The sequence below is a fragment of the Bos mutus genome, chromosome 18, assembly GCF_027580195.1.
Source record: "Bos mutus isolate GX-2022 chromosome 18, NWIPB_WYAK_1.1, whole genome shotgun sequence".
In the NCBI taxonomy this organism is placed as follows: Eukaryota; Metazoa; Chordata; class Mammalia; order Artiodactyla; family Bovidae; genus Bos; species Bos mutus.
The window spans coordinates 48528491-48554437 of NC_091634.1; the positions used below are offsets into that span (position 1 = coordinate 48528491).

General features: G+C 57.9%; 1 protein-coding gene across 7 annotated transcripts in view; it reads left to right on the forward strand.

The window, feature by feature from the left end:
• Positions 1–25947, forward strand: part of CBFA2T3 (CBFA2/RUNX1 partner transcriptional co-repressor 3) — a 77855-nt gene that overhangs the window by 12309 nt on the left and 39599 nt on the right. For 2 of the 7 annotated variants that reach the window (XM_070388548.1, XM_070388549.1), the window contains exon 1: positions 13885–14053. The exons of 2 other annotated variants lie outside the window; for them this stretch is intronic. The gene's annotated coding sequence lies outside the window, so the exon portion shown is untranslated. Of the gene's footprint in view, positions 1–13423; positions 13860–13884; positions 14054–15594; positions 15726–25947 lie in introns of those variants that run through there. 3 more of the 7 variants (XM_070388550.1, XM_070388545.1, XM_070388547.1) reach the window with 3 other exon arrangements.

The window sequence follows — 25947 nt, forward strand, 5'->3', positions numbered from 1 at the left end:
CTCACCAGGCTTCCCCGTCCCTGGGATTCTCCAGGCAAGAACACTGGAGTGGGTTGCCATTTCTCAACTTGTAGCGTCTGGGGCCCAATCAGCGTCAACAGAAAGACATCCAGGCCCGTGGCGGGATGCCCACTGACCGTGGAAGCCTGACTGGACACAGGGACACGAGACTGGCGTTTCTATCAGAGGAAGGTGAGGAGGAGAGGAGTCTGGCTGGGTCTTTATGCCCTGAGGCAGAGCCTCGGGTGTGGTCCAGCCTGCGGAAGAGACTCACTGTTCACTGGAGGAGGGGCTCAGGAGAGGAGAGGTGAGAGGAGGGGGCAGACCACAGGCCTGGAAGGCAAGGACCCCAGGCCTCCGTCACACACCTTTGGCCAGGTCTCTGGAGAATCTTAGATGCCTGCCAGTTGGGAAGACCCCAGCCACAGACCAGACCAGATTGCCTGCTGTTGTGACATCAGGCTCTGCCAGGCGCCCCCAGGGCTAAAGGGCATGCTGAGGGCAACCATGCTCCGTGGGGCCCAGTGAGTGTGACCCCTGAAAGGTGGGTCCTGGAACCTGGACATGTTTCAGTCCTGGCGTGTGGACTTTTGGCAGCTTGGTCCCCTGGCTGACCTGGTTGCAGGTCACCTGGGAGCCTGCGCCCCTCTGTCAGCTCGGGGCAGGCCTGGCTCATCAATCCCAGTAGTTTTCTGTGGAGCATGGATGAGGTCTCGGCATCACTCATAGCAGAGTGCTCCCAGGGCTAGTCCTGACTGGTGGTCACACACTGTCCATGGGGAACAACTGTCCCCTCATCCACAGCTGGCACTTTAGTCAAATGGGATGAAAATGTCATGACCACGTAAAACTGGGGCAGAGGCTTCCACCACCGATCATCGCTTTCTCTTCGAGTCTTGTCTTCGGACCACACTTGGTTTGGATTGCTCTGTCCTGGGCAATGAGTCTCCTTTGTGCATGGTTTTACGGCAGGTTTTAGGAAGTCCTTCGTTGGAAAAGACTCTGATGCTGGGAAAGATTGAGGGCAAAAGGAGAAGAGGGCGGCAGAGGATGAGATGGTTGGATGGCATCATTGACTCAATGGACATGAGCTTGACCAAACACCAGGAGGTGGTGAGGGACAGGGAAGCCTGGCGTGCTGCAGTTCATGGGGTTGCAAAGAGTTGGACAGGACTGAGCGACTGAACAACAACAGAATTAGGAAGCCCTAGCGTCCCCAGAGCACAAGGATACAGCTATGTCCCCACCCCCACACCGCTCAGGACAAGCTCTCAGACAAGATGTGAAAGCTCTCTGGGATCCGTTACTTCATCCATGAAAAGTCAAATTTCAGATAAACAATATTTTCACATAAGTATATCCCAAATAATTCCTGGGAGACACTTATACTGATAACTATTCACTGCTTATCTAAAATTCAAATTTAACTGAGTATTAATCTGGCAACCCTCCCCACGAAGGATTTCAACCCTGTCTCCAACAGGATTGCATTCAACTACAAATAGCAGAAAACCCAACAGCAGTAGAAACCGGGTTTGTTCGTCTTTGTCCACGTAGCAGAAGCTCAGAAGCAGGTGGTCGAGGCTGGTGTGGCCATCCAGGACACAGGCTGCTTTGCTCTTTCTATTCCACCTCCATTTACTAGTGGCTTCCTAGCTGCAAAGTGGCTGTACCACCTCCAGGCATCACGTCTGCCTTCCAAGCAAGAAGAAAGAGGAAGAGAGAAGATGCAGAGAACAAAACTGGACCAGCCCCTTCATATAAGGAAAAGCAGGCTTCTGCAGAAGCCCCAGGCAGCAGACTTCTGGTTTCGCCCAGGACAGGGGTCCAATCCCCAGTCTGAAGTGCCTTCCCAAACCAGGACTTTTTGACTTCTCATTTCGCACCTTCTCTGCAGTTTTCAAACGGTCTCCGCACTCAAGGCTCCACCCTTTCACAGCGTGTCCGAGTTCACAGCACCTGCCGTGTGCCCTTGGGGCCTGGCACAGAGTCTACCCCTTTACAGATGGAAAAGGGTGGGCCTCCTTCTCTTCTGGGGCTGCACTGGTCTCTCCCCCAGCCCCCACCCTGGTCTCAGATCTGAGGAATGGAACTCCCCCCACTCTCTCGGGGTCCTTCCACAAACAAACTAGTGAGTGGTGCCCAGGGGCTCTGGAAATGTGAGTGTTCCCACGAGAGAATCCTTGCTTGTCTACCTCTGCCACCCTCCCCTGCCTCTTCATTCCGACACCCCCCCAGTAGAACTTCTCCTTTCCCTCGGAGCAGCCCAGTTCCCCATTCACGGCCACCACACTGCCCTCAGCTTCTCCCCGGAGTTTCAGGTTCTGAGAGCTATTTCAGGTCTTCCTCCCACCCGCCTGCACCCCGGCCCTGCCTCTCTGCATGGACCGGCCACATGGAACTCCCTTCCCTGAGCCTCCAGACCCATGGCTGCCTGCCCCACCAGCCATGGTGGAGAGAGGCTGGACCGCGGCCCTCACCTGCCCCCTCTCCTGGGAGCCAGGGACGACTGTGGTTCAGAAGGTGCCTTAATTCTGGGTCTGCTTTGATTTAAAAACAGCTTTCTTGAGATAACTCACATAGTATACAGTTCACCCATGCAAGGTGCCCAATTGCAGTGGCTTTTAGTCTGGTCACAGAGCTGTGCAACCGTCACTGCCGTCTAATTTTAGAACATTTTCATCTCCCCTAAAAGAACCCCTGTGCCCCTCAGCAGTCACCCTCACCCACCCCTGTCTCCTCCTGTCTCTCCATCCGCCCACTCTGGACGGTTCACATCAATGGGATGCTGTGATGTGCTGCCTTTGTGTCTGGCTCCTTCACTGAGCGTGATGCTTTCAGGGCTCATCATTCCTCTTTCCGGAGAATCCTATTCCGTTGTTCAGAGTGTGTGGCAGCCTGGTGAGATCCAGCCCACGCCTACACGCTGTGTGTCTCGGGTGGGGAGTGGCTGCCCCTCTCTGGGCCTCAGCTCAGGTGAGGTCTGCTGCCTGGGCCTGGTGTGAGGATTCCGTGGGGGTCACAGGTGAAGTGCCCCAGGTGGGTGGGAAATGACCGGCCTGCCCTGCAGTGAGCATCTGTGTTCCGCCCACTGCATTCAGATCCTGCCCACATCCTCCCCTCCCCCAACACCCAACTGTGTCCAGACTCCAGGGTGTGGGTGGGAGGGGGGCTGTCTCTGGAATTTGGCCCATCCTGAGCAGGGGTGTCAAGTAGACTGTGGCTGGGGTTGGGGAGAGGTCTGTGAAGGTTGGGGAGCACTGGTCAGCGCCCCACACGCTAGCTCCAGGGGCTCATCAATCCCCAGCCGGCCTGGGCCCACGCGGGAATGTGGGGACAGTGGCGTGTCCCTGGGCCTGGGCATGGGTTTGCCCCCTTCGCGAGCTGAGGTTTCGTCTCTTACACAAGAGGAGGGGGTGGGGCTGACTGGGGGACCAGGCATGGCCACCTTTGTCTTCCGGCTTCCCCAGGGCAGACCAGGGAGGAGGCAACGTCCCCTCATCTTTGTCAAGAAAGCCCAGCTCTCCCGCAGAGCTAGGGCAGACCTGGCTCCAGCTCCATCCAGCCTCAGAGCTGCTCCCAGACTAGCCCCATGGGCAGGAGGGAAGGTCAGCCACACACCGCTCCCCGTCAGACCCCTGCTGGGCTGGCCTCTTGGCAGGAAAAGGCCTTTGGGGGTTACATCCCTGTCAGACTCCTGCAGTCCCAGAAATGAGATGGCCTGGGAAGAAACGGCCAACAACCTGGCCTGGGCATGGTTGTTAAATCAGTGAAATCAGAGCTGTGAAATCAGCTCCGAGGTCTGTCACCTGTATGGGGAGCCCCCCCCCCAAGAAGGTCACAAACTGAGGACAATGGGGGGTATCCCCAGACAGACTGAAGGACAGAGAAGATGAAGGGGGATCTGGGGCGCCCGGCGGGGGGAACCCCGTCTCCAGACACACCCTCCCTGCCTCCTGCCTCATCTTCTGTTAGTGCCCCTGGGGGAAGGAGGGATTGTTCAAGGGATATTTGAGGCACAAATGGGGAACCAGTAGGGTTTTCTCTGTGGGTGAGGGTGGTCCTCTGTCAGCTGCTCATTCAAGGGCGACACAGAAAAGCAGTGTTGGCAGAGCCCGTGTGCGGGTCCTGCACACTCGTACCCTGGGACAAGCGGGCGCAGGAAGCCACAGCCACGAGTCGAGGGGCACCCTGCCTCCTTGAACACGTGAGCAGCTGCGATGGGACTGTCATGGGGGTACAGCAGGGCATCCCCCTGACTCGGGAAGGCTTCTCGGCAGATTCTGAGGCAGAGAGAAGCTTCAGGCAAGAGGGTCCACGTGGAGGGAGCTGCGGGTATCTGAGGGGCCGCGCAGGAGGTGGACTTGGTCTCTGTCGGGGGTGATGGCACCAGGCCCCCTGCAGGAGAAGGCCTACGGATGCCCCTGCCCCAGGGGTAATAAACACCCGTTTCAGTTGGAGATGTGTGTGGGCTTGAGATGGCCCAGCTGGGCCTGCCCCGGGTGTGGAGCTGCCGTGGGCGGGCTGTTCTCACCCTGTCAGGCACGGAGTGTGGCTGCTGCCAGCTGCTCCCAAAACAACTCCCAGTATGTGTGGCCAGGGGCCAGGACCAGTGGAAGCCAGGGCGTGCAGCAAGGGTGCCAGGCTTGCAGGTGACAGAGACCCCGTCCTGGAGCTCAGGCAGGACCCAGGTGTGTTGGCTCAATAACAGGCTTCAGGAAGGATGGGGTGGAACTGGCCTCAGGGGCCCTGGTCCAGCCAGCACACGATCAGGGCAGGCCCTCTCGCCTCTCAGAGCAGATGGCCCTGGGCAGCTCTGAGGGAGCCTCCTGAGCAGAGCAAAGAGAAAGTCCCCTTCTCTGGTCCAGTTCAAAACATCCCAGACAAGGATCGTGACTGGCCCGGCCAGGTCACATGCCTTCCTCGTGGCCCAGTCTGTGCTGCCCACAGGCCTTCTGAGCTGGGTGCAGCCCTGGGGCCTAAGACCAGAGCCGGCAGCGGGGTGGAGGGGTGAGCTGAGAAGCCACAGGCCTGGCATGGGGCAGCCATCCTGATCATGCCCTGAAAGTGCACTGTCAGAACTGCTATTTTCCCCGACTTAACATGCTAAGATAAAATGATAAATCCAAACATGCAGATAAGAGAAAGGAAGGTGAAGATGAAGTGAGAATAATGAAACCTCTCAGAGACTGGCATAAAGGTTAAACAAGGTCACGCAGTCGTTCAACAAATACTCTTTGAGGGTGTGGGCCTTTCGAGGCCCTGGGGACTTGATGGGGAATAGACAGACACTCCCTGCCCCGGGGGAGAGAGACCAGGGAACAGGTAAACCACAGGTAAACATCTGAAAGCGGTAATGAAGGACAGGTGCCTCGCGAGTTCACAGGAGGTCCACAGTGCTCCTGACGGAGGCTGGGCCTGGGCACAGGCCTGAGAGCGGGTAGCAGGGGTGCTGAGACGCAGGCGCGCCCAGTGCAGGGTGCATGCCCCGCAACCTGATGGCTATTCCTGTTTTACTGTGGTCAGACCCTGGGCGATGGAATCTAGTGCTTGGGGAGGGTTAGCAGGAAAACCCTGAAAGTGGAGAAAGTTATTACATGTGCGTATGCTTCTTTCAGGTGGGCTTGGTAACCACTTCTGACTTTCACTGTTGCACTGCGACATTCACATCGGAAATATCCTCTGGTACACCAATATGCATGTAGGGATTGCTGGGTCTGTTTACAGCTCTGGGTCATTATGGCTGAAATGTCACATGGCCTGTTTACCGGCACCCTCACCCACACTGAACATGTTTTTTTAATACTTTTAAAATTTATTTGTTTGGCTGCACCAGGTCTTAGTAGCGGCATGTGTGTTCAAGTTCCCTGACAAGGGATTGAACCAGGCCCCCTGCATTGGGAGGAGGGAGTCTTAGCCACTAGACCACAGGGGAGTCCCTGGACACCTTCATTTTTCAATGTGGCCCTTTCTCTGGGTGGGGAGCTTATCTGTCTCTTTAGCCAGCAGTCCTGAGGTCACCAGTGAGGGTCCGTGTTTTCCTACAGCCTTGGGGTCTGGGGCACTTCAGAGAAAGTCTATGAAAACCTTCCTTTTCTGACTTCATCGAGAATCGCTCAGAGAACCGGGTGCAGGAAACAAACTGCTGCCGTGACCGGGTCTGACCCCCACAGCAAGAGCCCGCCTTGCAGCTGTGTGGCTATGCTGCGCCCCTGGGCAGGAGCCACATCTGGGTCTTCCTGGGCCTCCCTCAGTGCCCAGTCCTCAAGAGCCACCTCTGTCTTGGTTCCTCCCCACAATCTGGAGGCCCGTGGACTGCCCTTCTACAGCCTCCTTTCCTATGGCTGTCGCCCATGGCATGGCCAGGCTGCTAGATGGGCAGGCCAGGAGGTGGCAGGGTGTGACCAGCCAGATAACAGGGCAGAAGTGAACAAGGTAGGGCAGTGCAGCAAAGAGGGGCCTAGGCTGGAGTTGGGAGGACCACTCTACCCCAGCCCCACCACCACCCTTTGTGGGTTCTCAGCCTCCCTGGGTCTCCTCCTCTGCAGAAAGCTGCCACGGGGGTTGTTCCAGGGTTTGGATGAAAGCGCGTTTGAAGCGCCCAGTACTGCCCTGCACAGGTGGGACACCAGGTGGCTTCTCCCCCGCCATGAGAGAGTGCCTCTGGGGCCACCTAGCCCAGGCTGCACTTGGCCCAGCCAGGAACTGGGGATTTAGCTGCCTGGCTCTGCACACAGAATAATTAATGGCTTTGCCTGGAGAACATGTCTTCCCAATTCTCACAAGGTGGCCACCATCCTGATTTCTGACAAAGGTTGATGTAGATAAAAACAGTGACCTGGAGTCAGTGCTTGCGAGTCCCCAGAGGCATCTCCCAGGACTCCAGGACTCTGAGGAGCCCTGGGCCAAGTGAAGGGAGACCCATGGAAGAGTATGGAGTCCATCCAGCCTGGCAGGGGTCCATCCAGCCTCTCTGCTCAGCAGGCAGCTGTCCTTGCGCCCCGCCCACGTCGTCAGTCCCTGCTCGGCCCCGCCCACTCCCAGCCACGCCCACATCGCCTTGTCCCCCCTTCTGCGCATACCAACTTGCTTGCGACCATCAGCTCTCTCCACCCTCATCTGTGTTCCCTCTGCGCGTGCCAGGGAGGACGCAGGCGGGGTGAGGGTCCCTGGAACAACCCCGCAAGAAGGGGCAGGAGCTGCTGCATAAATCTGTGTCCTCCCACCTCTTTGACCCTGGGTGGACTGCTGCTGGTTCCCTCCCTCCCACTCCCCTGCCCTGCCTCCTGGCCTTGACCAGACACCCTCTGGGGGAACCAAATAAGACAGTGCCCCATTTCCCAAAGCCTGTCTCTCATTCCCAGAATCCAGGGAGGAGTTGGTTTAGACAGCCCACCTGCCAAGCTGACTCCACCTAAAGGGAAGGCCTGATCCATGGGAAGCCTGCCTGTGCATGACTTGAGACTGCTTTGGGGTCCTGTTTCCCACAGTGTGGCCTTAGCCCACCCCCAGCCCCCCAGCATCACATGGTGGAAATGGTGGGTTGGTAATTGATTAATGCCCCGCCCTTCTAATCCCACCTTGGGGAAGGAGCCAGCCATGGGGGCTCTGGAGCCTGACCCAAAGGGAGACATGAGTAATGGTGATCTCATCTTTATTTAAAGTTTTGATACTTTGCTCACACGGATTTTGTCATTATTTCTAATATTTTAAAATATTGGGTTAGAATGTGACTTATCGCAACCACTGAGGGGAGTCTTTTGATGCCTCTCAGGTCCCCATCCCAGGAGACTGCGTTTTCACAGTCACTCCAGGTGATCCTAATGTACATTAAATTTCAGACCCTCTGCATCAAGGGTGATACTTAATAAACCAAAGCAGCCCTCAGATGGCTGAGATCAAGACTGCCTAAAAAGTAAGGCATAAAGTCAGGTGCGTTTCATTGCAAGAAGCAGACTCAGTAAAACCAGCTTAAACAATAGGAAGTGTATTATTGCACTAGAGTTCCAGAACAAGGGTGGGTTTCAGGGACAAAACAGGTTGCAGGTTGATTCAGCAGCTGAACAATGCTCTGACGGGCCCCATCCCCTCCATCTGTCTGCCCCACTCCTGCATCAGCATCACCCTCGGTGCTGGCCACAGGCCCCCTCCAGACACAGCAGTGCCTGGAGCAAGGACACAGCAGCTTCCTCTTGGCACGTGAGAGCCAGGACAGTCCCCAGAACCCCTTCTCTGCACATCCCATTGACTGGAGTGCGTCATAGACTCACATCTGAGCCAAGAATGAGCTTCTTTCTGAACCTGCAGAAAGGCTGGGGCTGGCTGGGCAGGGTCCAGTGCTGGGTGGTATCCTGGAGTCCTGGAGGGATCGTGGGCATGTCAGGATGGAGACCTAAAGCGGGGGCGGGGGAGTTGGTGCTGTGCCTGGAAGGTGGAAGAGGAGGTGAGAGACAGTGGGGTGGTGGGCCAAAGGCCCAGGCAGGCAGTGTTCTCCATGGACACCCCAAGAAGGTGTTTCAGATGTGGTTGACAGAGCCCCTTGGTGATAGGCAGAGCTGTCTTTGGGGTCGTGAAGTCAGGCACCTCTGCCCCCTAATACAGCCTCACCTGCCTTCCCTGCCTGTCTGCTGGGACCCTGCACAGCTGCACTCTGCAGCCCTGATGCCAGGCACACAGGATGACCTCCACGGCGCTCCTGCTTGGCCCTCCTGCTGTGTCTGCCTGGCGCTCTAAGTGAGCCTCCCCTTCTGCAGGAGGAGCCACCCCTAGATCCGGGTGGGTTGGGGAACCGAGAGATGCCCCCGGGTCCAGGCAGCTTCCTGCTGGAGCCTAAGACTCTTTCTGTTTAGGCTCTTTCCCTGCCTTTGTGGTTGACTTAAAGCCACAGAATCTGGTGCCCACACCAGCTCAGTTGATGGCCAGGGCAGGACGCTGCCCACCTGGGCCCTGGTACAGCCCCTCTTCCCAGCTTTCTTTGCATAGTCACCCCTCTCTCACTTCCCCAAAAAAGGTCAGTACCCCCTGCTGGGCTTACCCATGATGCCTCTCTGTCTCCCAGCTTGCAGCAAACATATCTTCTTGCAATTCAGACCGTTTCCACTCCTTGCCACAAAATTGACAGAGGCCCATGAATTTGTCAGCTGACAGTCCTTAAAAATCATTCTTGTGACTGGTCACCCTGAGGTCCGGGGCAGAAAACTAATGGAAGGAGGCCACGGTGGTGTCACGAGAGCACACGAACCTTTCATTGTTGTTCAGTGGCTCAGTCGTGTCTGACTCTGCTCCCCATGGACTGCAGCACGCCAGGCTTCCCTGTCCTTCACCATCTCCCAGAGTTTGCTTGGATTCATGTCCGCTGTGTCAATGATGCTATCTAACCATCTCATCCTCTGCTGATCTGTTTACTTGTGTAACTGGGACTTCTTACAGTTGCACAGTAAAAATCCGTATAGGAATGGGATTTGTGTTGTACTCCTTCTTTTCTTGGAAATAAGGAATATGTATGGGTGGATACACAAACTACTCCAAAAAACCTGCCCATTTATTAGGAATTTCTAATTAAAAAATTACCTTTTATGTTTAATAATTCTCAAAATGTGTAATAAATTCACATTATTTGTATCAGCTACATACCACTTGTAATTAAAACAATAACCCAATCTAGAAGACAAACTTGAACACAAGAGAATGTTTAAATCTTGAGATCCCGATGTCTTTACATCGTTTTGTGTGATACAGGAATCTAAATAATTTCAAACTGAAACTAGGGCAAAATTCTGTTGGGCAGAATGGAAACACACAGCGAGGGGGAAGGGGCTATGTGAAGTCAGGTGTCAGAGAAGCAGAGGCTTTATACATTTTGGAAAACAGTTCTTTATCCGGTGTGTGTCTTGCAAATATCTTCTCCCATTCTGTGGCTTGTCTTTTCATTCTAATAGTATCTTTCACAGAAGTTTTAAATTTTAATGAAGTCCAACTGACCCAATTTTTCTTTCCTGGATCATGCTTTTGATATTGTATCTAAAAAGCTCATTGTGTCAGCTTGGAAGTTGGTGAAAATTCAGATGTTAAAGAAGATTTAGTTTGTGGATTTTTAAATGGACAAGGATGGCTATCAAAAGGCTATCACTACTAGACCAGCATATTCTCTTTTATTTTGAAATATCCGTGCTTAACGGTGCGGCAGATTTTATCCTCTTGGCAACTATTTAAACTCCTGATGAAGATTTCTACGTACAACAGAAATGTATTTGAGGAAGTCCGTCATCACTCAGAATTACTTTGTCTTCTTCTAATATTTATTTATCTGGCTGCGCGGGGTCTCGGTTGCCACACATGGGATCTTCTATCTTCCTTGTGGCATTCAGGATTTTAGCTGCAGCATGTGGGATCTAGTTCCCTGACCAGGGATGGAACATGGGCCCTCTGCATTGGGAGTGTGGAGTTTTAGCCACTGGACTACCAGGGAAGTCCCAGAATTATTTTTACAGACAAGTGGTCTGCAGTGGCTGGACGCCCAGGTTGAACTGGCATGGTGGGACTTCAGCTTTGCCAAAGACCCAGGGGTTGTGCTGAGGCCACTTCCAGCCTGAGAAACCAGCCCAGGGGAGGCAACAGGGAGCCCAAAGGGTAGAGGCTGTAAAGCATTCAGCTTCCACCCATGCAGCCGCTCGGAGCCTCTGTCCCTCCACCTGTAATATGGGGGCTCCAGGAGCATCTGCCTGATAGCTGAGGGAGAGTTAAGTACTCAGCTCAGTGCCCACCGTCAGCAAACCCTCCTCAGTGTGACAGCTCCTGCCATGACTCACCATGACTGTTGACGAGGTCAAACTGGCCTGGCTGTCCCTGTGACCACTCAGCGCAGGCCTCAATCCTCCCAGGCAGGAACTCAGGAGCCTTTGGGCTGGCTCGGGGCCTGAGCGTGTGGTCGCTGATGATTGCTGTTTTATTCCTGGTGTTTTGAGATCTGCCACATCTCCAGTGGTGTTCAATACCCTGCTTAAATCAGTGACGTTGCAACTGGCAATTTAACACAAAGAACTGACAACCATGTGCTGTTTGCAGGGGATGAGATGCAGCGGGCCCCAGGCTGGGCCCGGCTTCTGCTAATGCTCTGTGAGAATTCGGTGCTTGTCAGTCAGTCCACCTCCCTGCCCCATTGGGAGCACCAAGGTGGGCTTCAGGGTGTCTGCTTGCTGCTCAGTGCCCCACCTGGTCCACTGGTGGCTTGTTAACATCTCTGAAATCTAGAGGCGTCTTAGGATTATAACCAGGAGAGCATTCTCTTTTCTTAGTGGTGCATGAAATGAGGAGAATCTTAACATCAGTGGTGCTTCAGAGTCCATGAAGTAAGGGAGCTGGTATCAATGAACCCTGGTGTGTAAAGTCTGGGACGCCTACTTTTAAATCCACATTCTTCTGTGACCCATCTTTGCATGAAATGTTCCCTCGGTATCTCCAATCTTCTTGAAGAGATCTCTAGTCTTTCCCATTCTATTGTTTTCCTCTGTTACTTTGCATTGTTCACTCGAGAAGGCTTTATCTTTCCTTGCTGTTCTCTGGAACTCTGCATCCCTTTCTCCTTTGCCTTTCCCTTCTCTTCTTTCCTCATCTATTTGTAAGCCCTCCTCAGACAACTACTTTGCCTTCTTGCATTTCATTTTTTGGGGGATGGTTTTGGTCACTGCCTCCTGTACAGTGTTATGAACCTCCGTCCATAGTTCTTCAGGCATTCTGTCTACCAGATCTAATCTCTTAAATCTATTTGTCATCTCCACACACAAGTTCAGGACCGTCTGCTCTCCCCTGGGACAGGAGGGGTCCACACCTGATCACATTCGGAAAGTCAGGGGAAGGGAGATGCCAGAAACTTGTGTTCCAAGTAATCCTTCACCACACTTCTCTTATTTCCACAAGGATAGAGACGCAGGAGGTCAGGGACTGGCAGGGGCCACACACCCAGAGACTCTGTCCAGTGCCCCTGGGAGTGGCCACGAGGGTGAGGCAGGGATGACCCCCTGCCCAGAGCCTTGCATTGTGTTTCCACTGGCTTCCTTTGCCCAACTCGCCCCAGTGACGGGAGTGGGGGTGGGGGTGGGGCTCATTCAAAGAGAAAGGTGTTTTTTGGTATACTGCTGTATTTTTGAACTTGGGAATTGGGGACCTTGGACTTTCACATGCAGATTTATGCCAAATGAGATGTAGATCAGGGCTCTGCTGTTCCGAGGTCTGGACCCTCTGTCTCCTAAGACCCGACCCTGGGACCCCCAGCTTGTCTCGAGGAAACAGTCTGTGTGGGTTGGGGAAGGCGAAAAGGGGGAGTGGCACCGATTTAACCAAAATGTACTAACCGGGTAGATGCATCAGATATACTGCAAAGCACTTCAGGGAAAGAGGCAAACAGGTGCGGGGGATGAGGTACGGTGAGGGCTGCAAGGCAGAGAGAAGGGGGCGCACAGAGGCCAGGGCAGCGGCTGGGGAAGTCCTGCTGACTGAAATTAAGCGAATGGGATGCAGATAACGCAGAGCACATGCAAACGCCCCGGGCCAGAGGCTGTGGGCCCGGGTCCAGTGTCCCCGCACTCCTGCGGGTAACTGGGTCAGCATGGGCCCGAGGCCACAGGCACTGAGAACAGGGCGCGGCGGGAGGACGCCCCCTGCCGGCAGCGCGCGGAGGCGGCCCCGGCTCGGCCCACGCTGCGGGGGTGGAGGGGGTGCGGCGGCCGGAGGAGGGGCGCCTGCTGCTCTCCTCCCTCCCGGACTCCAGACGCCGCGGCCGTAAAACTGCGAGGCGGGCGCCGCCGACTGCTCCGAGGTGGGTGTGCGCGGCGGCGCGCTCTGCTCCGGGCCCCCACCCGGCCGCCCAGGGCGCGGCTTGAAGAGCCGGCGGGGGTGGGCACGGGCGAGGGGCCCGCCGGCGCGCCTCCCGCGCTCCCTGCAAGGCACCCTCACGGCTTTCCTCACGGCACCCCGCGCTCCCCGCCCACGGCACCCACACTAACACCCACCCCCGCCCCGGCGCCCGTGCGTCCCAGCACGCCACCGCGCTTTCCCGCACCCTCTGCGCTCCCGGCTCCGCGGCCCCCACGCTCCCTTCACGGGCATCCCTCCCCACCGAGCGGCGCGCGTCTCTCTCCACACAGCACAGCGCGCCCACCCCGGCACCCCGCGCACCCGCGCTCTCCCGACTCACACCCGCCCGCGCGGCCCTCACACTCGCACCGGAGCTGCTGGCCGCCGGCTGCGCCCTAGAGCCTCCGGCCCCCGCGGCTGGCCCGCGCCTTCGGCTGAGTTCTCAGGGCGCGCCCCGGGGTCCGCGACCGCCCGAGTGGCTGGGGCGGCGGCGGGCGGAGCCACTCTCCCGCGCCGGCCCCGCACGGAGCCCGGCGCCCCGGGGCGGAGCTGAGCGCGATGGGCGCCGGGCGGGAGGCAGGTGGCGCAGCGGCGGCGGCGGGGGACAGGAGGCGGAGGCGGGGCGCGCGGGGCGGGGGCCGCGGAGCCCCGTGAGACGCTCGGGCGAGCGCGCGGCAGCCGGAGCCGGCGCCCTCGAGCCAAAGGCACGGCGGCTGGACCCGGAGCGGGCAGCGGAGGCCGGAGACCGCCCGGGGCGGCGTGCGCGCTTTGTTCCCGCGCGGGCGGCCGGCGGGCGGAGCGAGCGGCCGGAGACCCGCCTGGGGATGGCCCGGGCGGCCGCCCCGCGCGCCGCGGCCCCGCCTCGCGCCTGAGTGCGGTCGGCGCCAGAAGACAGCGCGCGGATTGCCCCCAAGTTACGGAGGCAGGGACCGAGTTCGAAGGAAAAGCCACTACAAGAACCGGGTCGCGAGAGTGCAATCGCCTCCGGTCTACCAGACCTCTGGACCGTAAGTGCCTCCTCCGTCCGTCCGCGCTGCCGCCGCTGTCACTCGACTCCATCCGTGGCTGCTGTCCCGGGGTCTCCTTGAAGCTGCACAGAGTGCATAGGCCTCCCGGGGACCCCCTCCCCACTTTGCAAAGTTGGAGCCCACAGCGGGGTGGGGCCAGCCCACTCAGCGCCCGCCCACTGACCACCCCCCAGGTGAGCCGGAGCTTGACCTGCTGGGGGTGTGGTCAGACCTAAGGTGGGACCTGCGCGTGGAAGGTGGGGAGTCTTGAGGGTTCCCCTGCTTTGCCTGCGCTTCCTGACAAAGAGGGCCTGGGCCAGGTGACAGGGGACCAGTCGGGGGGTACAGGAGGTGACCCTAGAAGAGATGGACGTGCCTATGGCCTGGCTGGGGAGGCGGGCCAGAGCTCCCTCTAGCCCCTCCCCTTCTTGTTTTGGTCCCTGGACATGCCGCCCAGCGCAGAGGCATTGAACATTTTTGGGGGTGAAGACTGCCCTAGGGGATGTCCTGCCCCGGCTCCCAGGGTGGGGAGAAGATCTTAAATAACAGCCCCTGGATCCTGTCAGCTCCCGGGCCTCGGGCAAAGCCCGGTGGCAGCGGTCCCACTCACAGGCTTTGGGAACCGTCCATCTGCATGTTGGGCAGGCCCAGAGCCAGGCTGTGGGAACGGCGGGGAGGGAGGTGTGAGCCGACGTGGAGGGACAGATGGCTGGAAATTCAGCCCTAGACGGGCTTACGTGGAGCAGAAGGCAGCAGGGCTGGTGGCAAGCCACACTCTGAGCCGGCGGCTCTGAACACACAGCCTCAGGCTGTCCCTCCTTCCGGCCCCCCGCAAACTGTGTGTGTGCTCAGAGGAATGCCAGACCCCCCGACCTCCCCTCCAGGATAACTGTATTCCCCAACATCGGAGCTGAGGCTGGCTGACCTCTGGCCTGTTCTAGAGGCCGGGGAGAAAAATATTTCCTTTGAGAACAGAGATCTTGTGCTTCTGTCTGGGGTGATCTGAGCAACGGTCAGGCCCCCACTTTGACCGGCAGCCAGGATGCCAAATCATTATGTCTAACTGGGCGTGTGTTTCCTCCCTGGACCCAGAAACAGGAGGTTCCCAGGGCGGCCGCCCTCAAAGGACAGGGGTTGGCCAGGGGCAGAGGATGGGCAGCTGTTTTGGGTTCCTGCGTTGCTCTCCCAAGTTGTCACAAGGTTTGAGAAACTTCTTCAGGCTGGGGCCCTGGGGGCATCCTTTCTGGGGCAGGGCACATCCACAGAGAGCTGGCACTGTGATGGACAGGAGGGTCTTGTGTGTCACCCAACCCCCACCTCTGTCCTCTGCTTGGAGACCCCCAGGAGGCAGAGAGTTCTGCTCTGTGCAGCCAACAGCCCGGTCCGTAAAGAGCCGGGCTGCGTGGGGCTGTGTGGCTGAGCCACCCTCGTACGTGCGAGGGACAAGGAGGGGAGGGGTGCTGAGTGCAGGAACAGATGTGGCACTCGGGGCTCCCGAGAGCTAGGCGGACTTGGGTGGGAGGGAATGTCACATTAGGACCAGTTTTCTGGCAGAATCCGGCTCTCTCTCGAGCTGCCTCGATCCGTGTGTGACTGGGGGAGGGGACATTTCTCACAGGCCCACCCAGGGCACCTCCCCCCCAGGCCAGCGAGCTGGCGGATGCGGGGCGGAGGTCCTCCTCTGGGACCCCCTGGGGGTGCCCAGGCCACCTGCCAGCCCTCCCTCTGTCACCAGGTGATCCACGTAACTGAGTTACCACCTCCAGGAAATCTCTCTGATTTGGCTGCACATATTTTCATTTCTGCATGACTGGAAGAAATTAATTTTCCTTCCTACGCAAGGATCTGGAGACGCCGGCAGGCTGGGTCAGTAATCCGCAGGATCCAAGCCCGTGAGGCTGCCCTAGGGGCAGAGGGGGCTGGCTCTGAGCGCTACTGGTTCCTGGGCAGTCAGGGAGGGCCGCTGGCATCCAAGGAGGCATTTCCCTACTACCTGGAAGTGCCCTGGCACTCTCGGCGGCCTCCCTCCTCTGTCCAGTTGTGTTTGGGTTGGCTGATTCCTCCCGGGCCTGCGGGATGGTGGTTGAATTCAGCTCTTCTGAATTTCTTCACCAATCAGTGTGTGTGTGTGTGTGTGTGTGTGTGTGTGCAGACACGTGTGTGCTCAGAATCCAAAACGGGTGTGCTGGAGAGCTCGCACACAGTAGGTGCTAAATGAGTGCTGTTCTGAGGAGGGAACAGGCGCTTCCATGGGGCAGCTCCATCTTGCCTGTGGCGTGGCTCTCAGGCGCATGGTTCCTCTCCAGCCCCCAGCAGCACAAGTCACCCCGGGGCATTGTCTAGCCAGGCTCTGCGCTTGAACTCACCACCCCGAGTCTGCAGGACAGCCCATGGGGGGACTTTCCCTGTTTCACAGATGCCCAGGGAGGTGCAGGCTGTTGATCCCACGAGAGGAGCCCCGGTGCTCCCTCCAGACAGCAGCCTCCTGGCATCCGTGCCTGTGGGCCTGGCCCCCTGCCTGCCTGTAAGGATTCCTCCCACGCCTGCTGGGCACTGACAAGGGGTTAGTGCCCCAGATGTCAGCACTGTCACCTGGACACAGACTCTGGCACGTGGGCACAGTAACTGACACCTAGGGTACTCCCTGGGGCTAGGGACCACGGGGATCAGGGCCGGGAGGATGAGCACCTTCTGCCTTGTTTGGGTTGCAGAGGCCTGAGGCCAGCCCCCTCCCCTTCCCACCACCCAGTGTAGGAGCTTAGGGGGTTGGTGTCCTTTCAAGGACCTCTCGTCGGCATTGGCCATTGTCTGGCTGTTTCAACAGGGTATCCAGGCATAACAGTCTGTTGGGCAGCTAGTGTCACTTCCCAGACCTGGAGGCGTGGGGGTGGGAGGTGGAGGAGGATCCTGAACTCTGAAACTGGTAAATGCAGGAATGTGGCCACGATCGGACTTACTGGACAGGACTGACCTGGAAGGCGCTTGTCACTCATGGCTGTGTCACTGGACACAGGGTCACCCAGGCAGGGGGCAGAGTCATTGTCACGCAGCCCCAACAACAGCTCCCAGGCTGGCTGCAGGCTTTGCCCCTCATTTGACCTCAGGACAACCCTGAAGGTGGGCACCCTTGCCGTCCCATTCTCCACATGGGAACACTGAGGCCGGGAGAGGCTCACGAGAGGTGGGTGCTGCTCCCATGGCACAGGGGGTGGACAGACCCCTGGAGCTGTCTGCTGTGTTCAGAAGGCAGCCTGGCCCTGTTCCAGGACCACAATGGCAGCAAGAGCTTGGTTTCTGGAAGCAAACTCTGGGCTGGTGTCACCCTTGTAGCCTCAGTGGAAAGACCTAGGCAGAGGCCTGGTGCTCAGGATGGAAACTCGGGACAAGGAAAGTGAGTCGTGGGTTCCCAGTTCTTGCTTCTGAGTTCACAGCACGCACGGGGCACGGGCTGATGGCTGAGTGGGGCCTCCGATGACCTTTGGCAATAAAACAGACGTTGGGACTTCTGCTCGCTGTAACCGGGGACGCGCCGGGGGCCAGATGTCGGCAGGAAGGAAAGCAAAGATGCATTTGGCTGTGATAAGAAAGCCGCCTCCTGGGGCCGGGGCGTCCGCAGCCCTGATCGACTGTCCACCCACAGGCTCCCAGCCACCGCTGTCCATCCCATTCCCTGTCCACGGATGCGCCTAGCCTCCCCAGGGCCTGGGTTCTCAGACCCCCCACTGCCCCTGAGGCTGGAGCATGGTGGACGTGGCGGGAGGAGGTTTGGGAGGATGTCCGGCCCTGGGTGCCTTCTGTTTACTTGGGCAGAGAAAAGTCCACAGCGGGGGTAGGGCAGGAGTCACAGCTGCCGGGGCAGGGCTGTGGAGCTCCCTATGCACCTGAAGGCCCCAGGCCATGCGTGGGGCCCACAGGAAGTGTTCACCTGGTGGTCCCGACCCGGGAGGACCCAGAAAATCCAGAGTGAAGCCAGGGAGGAAAGGAGAGGCTTCCGGCTGCAGTGGCCCCTCTGACAGGCGGGCGGGGAGCATATTGAGAGGCTGGAGAAGTGGGGGTGTTCAGGACCAGAGGAGGCTGTAGCTCGCATGCAGTTTGGGGAGCTTCTGCCCTGTGTATCCAGGCTGTGGGCAGGGGGAGGGGGAGGGACACCACCTGGCTTCTATGAGCTACTGGGATTTGAAGCCTGATTCCCCTCCTGGGGGTGGCTGTGTGACCCTCAGCACACCACTCACCCTCTCTGAATCTATTTCGATGCTAAACACAGTCTCACTGGCTCCTCCCTCTTGGGGTTGTGAGGAGGGTGGATGGTCCTGTGTATCTGACTGACGGGTGGCTCTAGATGTGGTTGTCACAGGCCTTCTCTGGGGGACACTCAGTGCATCCTGGGTTTCACTGGTGGGTGTGAGTGTCGGGCAGCTCCATGTCACACCCTGTTGCTCTGATTCCAGCCTACCCCCGTGTCCTCCTGCCCCAGGTCCAGAGAGACAGGCTGTGTCCTCAGTGGAGCCCAGACCCCTGTGCCTGCTGACCCCATCCCCATGCTGGGGACACAGCTCAGAGCACAGGACCTGAGTGTCCCCAGGGACCATGCTCCACTCCGCCCCTCCCAGTGGGAAACCGCATCCCACAGCTACTTGGTGGCAGAGGTGGGATTCTGACTCGGGAACCTCTGTCTTCTCCCTATACCTGAGTCCCCAGGTGGCTGTTGTGACTTCTTCTGGGGGCCTTGGGCTTCCCCAGCCTCACCCAGCCCTGCCAGACTCGTGAGCGGAGTGAACCAGGGGCTTTCCTCCCCACCTCCCTGCCTCTGAGGAGTCAGAGTGGGCTGGAGGGCAGCATTCCGCATCCAAGCTGGCTGTGTGCAGGGTGGTGGGAAGGGCAGCGGTTCGTGTGCTGACACTTGCATGCCTGGCTGTGCAAGAGAGGCCCTTCTGCCGCGTGGAGAACATCGGAGGAGAGCGAAGGGCATGCGGTCCCTTTCACTCCCACGAAGAGCACTGCCTTACCCCACCAGGCGCCTGTCTCCAGGCAGGGGACAGGATGACACTGCCCTGCAGTGACCCCGTCTGCCACGCCCCTGGGAGCCCGAACTGGACCGGGCAGCCCTGCAGGTATTACTCTTACCCACGGCAGATCCCCACTTGTGAAGGCTCAGGTTGGGGGTCTGAGACCCTCTCCATATGGCCCACTGACCGCTGGTCTTGTCCCCCCATGTGGTCTTTGCCCAGATAGCTCCCTGGAGTCCAACTGTGTGTAGACAGGGAGTCCCCGTGCTCTGAGACAGACTCTTTACACACGGTGTCATCTTGAACCGTTCAGAGGCTTTCAGCAGTTTGCAGCTTGTTTGCTTGGCTTGTGATCCGAGTAGCTATTACTGGGTGGGACTTGCCATGTGCACCCTGGGACCCCCAAGACTGTGACCACAGGAGATGCTCTGAAGGGCAGCTTCTCCCGGGATGCATCAGCCTACATGGCCTGGTGAGCCGTGCCCATGCAGAGCAGACATGTGCCACTTAGGGTTGTGGCCACGTGGAGAAAAAGGAGAAAAGAAGGAAACCCACATGATTCTAGTGATATGTGTTATTTAACCTGGTGTCTCCAAAATGTTGTTATCTCAGCATGTAGTTGATTTTTTTTAAAGTATTGAGATCTTTTTAAAAAACTCTTTGAAATTCCACATGTGTTTACATTTGCTTTGAGTCTGAGTTCCGAACAGTCTTGTTGGTTAGCTGGTGACTACTGTGTCAGACAGAGCAGGGTGAGGACACAGGGAGTTCCCCAATGGTGGCTCTGCTGAGGGGCGCCGTGGTGGCCCTGGTGGTGCAGGCGTGCGGCTCTGAGACGTGTAGTTGGGGACGACTGTGTAGAGGTGACCAACCGCAAAGAGGAGGGGCCGGGACCAAACCGGAGGACTGTGGGGCTGATGGACCTGGACAGGACTCTGGCCTTCGTCCCTGGAGTCTCCAGGGCCCAGGGAAGGCCCCTAAGTGGAGCTGAGTGGTGGGAGCTGATCAGGTTTGCATTTTGAGAAGATGGTTCTGGGGGACAGGTGAAGGGGGACAGGGCCAGGAAGGCGACATCCAGACACAGGTAGCTCGGAGGGCAAGGCCATGTCTAGGAGAAGCAGGCGCCCCCAGCTCTGCAGACTGAGCCTGAGCCCCCAGGACAGGTGGAGAAGCCCCCCACTGTGTCCAAAGGTCTGGGTGTTGGTAGAATGGTCTGAAGCAAGGGCGCTTAATCATGAAAAGCTGTTCTTCCCAGTGCCCTGCCTTTCCCTCTGCTTGGTGGCAGAGAGGGGGCAGGGCAACTTCAGGGAGGTCCCTGGGAGGAGGGGAGCAGCTCACTCCAGGGACCGCAGTGGATATCACCTTCTATGGGAGCCCTGTGTGTGAGTGTGCACGTGAGGGGGTGTACACGGGGCAGGTAAGTATGTGTGCAAGGCTGTGAAAACCAGGCAGAAGGAGGATGTGTGATCTCCCTGACTGTCCCTAGGGCAGCTGCCCAGGACACTCATAGAGGAGCCATGTGACCCGTCTAGATGTCTACACTCTGACGGCTGCAGCAGTGCGTGTTGTACCAGATCCCACCTACGCGTCCCAGCCCAGCTTCACGGTGACCCTGTGAGCACTTGTGAAGGGTGACCCAGCTCACGCATACATAGACAAAGACTATCCCTGAATGCCTGTCACTACACACAGACAAGGACTGTCCCTGGTCACCTGTCTCTACACACAGACAAGGACTGTCCCTGGTCACTTGTCACTACACACAGACAAGGACTGTCCCTGGTCACCTGTCTCTACACACAGACAAGGACTGTCCCTGGTCACCTGTCTCTACACACAAACAAGGACTGTCCCTGGCCACCTGTCTCTACACACAGACAAGGACTGTCCCTGATCATCTGTCACTACACACAGACAAGGACTGTCCCTGGTCACCTGTCACTACACACGGACAAGGACTGTCCCTGATCACCTGTCACTACACACAGACAAGGACTGTCCCAGCCACCTGTCACTACACACAGATGAGGACTGTCCCTGGCCACCTGTCTCTACACACAGACAAGGACTGTCCCTGGCCACCTGTCTCTACACACAGACAAGGACTGTCCCTGGCCACCTGTCACTACACACAGACGAGGACTATCCCTGGTCACCTGTCTCTGCACACAGACGAGGACTGTTCCTGGCCACCTGTCTCTGCACACAGACAAGGACTGTTCCTGGTCACCTGTCTCTGCACACAGATGAGGACTGTCCCTGGCCACCTGTCACTACACACAGACAAGGACTTCCCCTGGCCACCTGTTACTATACACAGACAAGGTTGTCCCAGGGCACTTGTCACCACCACCTGCATGGACTGTCCCAGAACACTTGTCAACACCATCTGCACAACTATCCCAGGAAGCCTGTCACTGCACACAGATAAGGACTGTCCCAGGACACTTGTCACCATCTGCATGGATTGTCCCAGGATGCCTGTCACTACCATCTATAAGGACTTTCCCAGGATGCCTGTAACTTCACACCTGGTCACTTGTCACTACACACAGACAAGGACTGTCCCTGGTCACCTGTCTCTACACACAAACAAGGACTGTCCCTGGCCACCTGTCTCTACACACAGACAAGGACTGTCCCTGATCACTTGTCACTACACACAGACAAGGACTGTCCCTGGTCACCTGTCACTACACACGGACAAGGGCTTTGTCATAGGAGAGCCTCATTTGGGTGTCAGGCACCCAGGTGGAATCTCGGCCCACAGGCTCACCCCCAGCTGCAGTACATTGTGTGGTTTCTTGGAGCCTCGGTTTCCTCTCTGTTAATGTGAAAACTCCTTTTTGAAATCTCCACAATCGTAATCATTCAATCCCTGGTAAGGTACCAGCACAGCTCCTGGCCCTGCTGATCAGCATGGTCCTGGGGGCTTCAGAGTGGAGGGGACAGGTCGGGGTGGTCATGAGGTCCTGGGCCTGACCCTGCGTTCAGGAGGCTTTTCTCTGAGTCTAAAAGTGGCTGAGGTCCCTTCATTGCTGCCCGGACCTCTTTCTGGCTAATAATCCTCACATTACACAGAACATCATCCCAGTTAGACTCCTGGTTCAGGAGGTTATTAGGGGAGACCATCTTAAGGTTCCTCTTGGCCTCTGAAGGGTGCACATCTGGATGTGGGGCATGCCTTGGAAGGTAGCGGGTCACCAACCGGTAGGGCTTGTCCTCACCATCTTCCTTCCTGGGCCTGCCAGCCCAGCTGGATTGGGGTCAGCAAGGGAGAAGCTGTCCTGCCCGCTTGTCGGGTGGGGCCCCCAGGTGAACAGATCACCACGCCTGGGAAGACGGGCAGGACCCTTGTAGTTAGCGCTGCCGCAGGCTGGTCCCATGTTTCTGAGGTCCGTCCATGTTGTCACATGTGTCACTGCTCTCCTTCTTTTTAATGACTGAGATTCAGTGACTCAGATCTGCACATTTTGTGTGTCCATCATCAGTCAATGGACGCTGGGCCACTTCACCTTTGGTGAGAGTGGATGATCTGGAGTGAACCTTCCCAAGCACCTTCTTGGGTGGGTGTGTGTTTTCAGTTCTCTTGGGGTCACTCCTGGGACAGCATCTGCTGTGCTGAGCGGTCATCAGTTTAGGTCACTGTCCTCCGGGTTTCAAGGAATGAATTCACATGAAAAGCCTCCTGCCCTGGTCACCTGGCTTCCCTGCATCACGTCCCTGGGTCAGCTCACCCCTTCCACAGGTGACCACACCCTGGCCTGGAGGTGGGGGTGGGGAGCATGCAGTTGTCCAAGTCACTGGCTGGCAGGACGCCCTGCCAGGAGCCTGAGGGTGGTTGGGACAGCAGGGCTCGTCTGCCTACAAGCTGTCCTTGTGTTTGGTTCTACAAACACTTACTGAATCTCCCTGGCACCCGCGTCCCAGGTCCTTGGCATGAACAAGATTCTGCACCTGTTCTCTGGTTTCATTCTCCCCACCCCCCCCAAACTCAGAGGAAGTAGTTTGGGGCCACCATGTGTCAACCAGAGAGGCCCCCTCCAGGGACAGAGGCAGATTGCCAGTGACTTCAAGACCACATAGCCCTCCCCCTAAATGTTCATCCTGACCCACCTGCCTTGCTGCGTCCCCAGCACCCCAGGGACTGGAGGGTCCCTCTGCCTGTGTGTCCCGCCCCACATCCACATGGCTCCCACCATACTGCTCCAACCCACCTAGAAGTCCCCTCTGCTCTGAGTGCCCCCATCCCCACCCCCACCCGTGTCCCCACAGCCCTCAGCGCCCCCTCTTCTTTGCACATTACCACATTTCCTCCCCAGAAGGTCAGCTCTGTGAGGGCAAGACTGCTGTCTGTTGGCCCTGCTGCCTCAGAGCCCAGGCAGGCACCTGACACACAGGAGGCCCGGGGCGGGCAGGAACGTGTGTCACCTGTGAGCGCCCCATCTCCAGGCAGTGATGCCAGGGTCACGGCTGCAGGGACGCCCTCGCTGGGTGCTGGGAGAGTGCTGTTTGAACAGCAGGGCCCGCCTGCCTGCAAGCTGTCGCTGTATTTGGTTCCACAAACAGCTATCTCATCTGCTCTCCAGCCCTGGAGTCGGGTCGTGCATCCTGCCTTCGTAGGGGCACGGAGGGATGGACAGCCAGGGTCCTGCCTATGTGAGGGCATGTAGGGAGGCAGCCAGGGTTGTGCCCTCATGGGAGCACAGAGGAGGTGGCCAGGGTTCTGCAGGGCCATTCGCTGAAACCTGACCCCACTCACTCGCAAACAAAAGCTCCTTGAGGGCCCACTCCATGGGCAGCTCGGAGACAGGAGAGGGCACAGCCCTGACTGCCGTGGCCAGGACACCCCACACTCCACGGCACAGACCACCAGGTGCCGGCTCTCAGATTCTGCCCCTCCATCTGGCTGCCCAGGACTGGGAACTCCTCGTGCATGAGGAGCCCGTGTGGTGGGGCCGGAGCCCCGGTCCTGCAGGAAGAATTATGGAAGGCTTCAGGGTGGAGGGGTCAGGACAGGCCCCTGGGAAAGGAGACCCCACAGAACTGGTCTGGGGCAGAGGAGGGGAGGGCAGTGGAGGTCACCCTGGGTCACCTTTGCTTCAGTCTCCCAAGTTGAGACGTTTCTCCCACCCCCATGGAGCCACTAAGAAATTAGGTGTTTCCTTCCCAGCATGCCAGGGAAACCGAGGCTTTGGGGTCACCGCTGAGCCTGGACGGAACCAGGTTGGCACCTGGTGGTGTGCCCATCCCCCATCAGCTGACACAGCTGCTGTCCCCCTGGGCATCCCAGCTGTCACCTCACGGGGGGGCCAGGGGACCAGGTAGGGAGGTCCCTGGAGAAGGATAGGTGGACCTGCCCCTCCCCCAGCCTGTCTGGACACAGGCCAGAATTCGAATACCCAGGCGCTGGGGAGGGTATGTGAAATAATCATTTTCCATTTTTCTGCACATCAGAAGACCATGTAGCTCTCGATGTATGGCAGAAATTCGGTTCCTTGCTCTTCCTCTGAGCTCCCTGCTGGTGGGGGTGGGGTGGGACTGATGGAAGCCACACGACCCTCAGCTGCACAGGGCCTGGGGGACCTGCATTCTGACTCCAGAGGCACTGGCCACGCCCCCACACCACTCACATCTGCCCATGGGTGCCCCTCCCAGGATGACCCTCCTTTCCAACTGTTGTTTCCTTCCCGGATGAAGCCCAGGAGGCTGACCCCAGGGTAGGAGTCACTGCTGCCTGGCACAGTGCATGCCCAGCGGCTGTGAGGCACCAGCTCAGAGCTGGGTGACACTTAGATGAGATAAACTGTTGATGAGAACGTAGTTGGTTTAGGCACTTGTTCCTTTGACAGATAGCGACTGAGGGCCTGCCATGTGTCGGCCGCTATTCCGGAATCCAGCAGATGGACCCGCCCTCGTGTGGCTGCTACTCTGTTTGGGGAGAGATGGACAATAAACGAAGGAAACAAGGAATGGACAGGGCCTGGGTCTGGGAGGTGGGGCCTGTCCTTGCCAGATGCAGCTTTTCTGAGTAGGTGACATTGAGCTGAGGCCTGGAAGGGAGGCAGCCAGGGGGCCACCAGGGCACAGCCCTCTAGCATAGGGGACAGCCAGTGCAAAGGCCCTGGGGCAGGAGCACGCCTGGCACATTTGTGGGCCAGCAAGGCGGCCTTGCAGGTGGAGAGGAGAAGCACAAGGGAGGAGGGCAAGGGGATGGAGGATGGCCTGGGAGCTGCCTGTGGGCATTGAGGGCTTCAGCTGGTGGAGGTGGTGGCATAAATACTAAGGCATGAAAACGTCATGCATTTCCTGTGCACCGGGGGTTTGCACTGAAGACTCGTAGAGCTGATCCAGCAGGCATCCTGGCTTACCCTGGGGGTCTGCCTGATGTCTCCTCACGACTGCACGGCAGTGGCCAGTTTGTCCCTGGGGGAGATCTCTGCCCGGAGCTGTGCCTTTGTGGCCAGCAGCCAAAGCCTTTGTGTGGGAGCCCAGGGTGAGGGACCCAAAACCGGTCCTGTCGTTCTGCCGGCTATTATGTGGTTCCACCACTGGTGGGCTTGGCGCTCACTCCATCCTCCTGATTGAGCTGACCGCCGGCGCTCCAGCTCCATCTGTCCCGAGGCCTCGGGGGTCCCTCATGTGGGAGGAGAGGAAGGAGAGTCGCTTATTCCCTGAACCCTGTGCTGCCTGGAGAGGGTCAGAAAATGGACATTTCAGAGACTAGGAGGCCCCATGGGCATCCTGAGGGGTTTGGCAACCAAGGGGGTGGAGCTGGAATAGCCCACAACTGAGCCTGGTTGCCGCTCGGGTCAAGCCTGCTGGCTCCCTGGAAGCTTGCTGTGCTGGAGAGTTGCAAGTCTGAACTGCCTGAGCTCACACACCTGCACCGCCGTGGGGTATCCCTGGTCAAAGAGGAGCAAGAGAGTCCCGCACACCCTTCCCCACTACTTGGGGTGAGGCCTCTGGACACGGAGAGATTTTCCATCCAAGGCACCAGGACCTCCTTAGTCGTTCTGTTTTACAATAAATGTCCCTGTGAAAATGTTCACACTGACCAGACAGAAGGTGTCATGTGACTT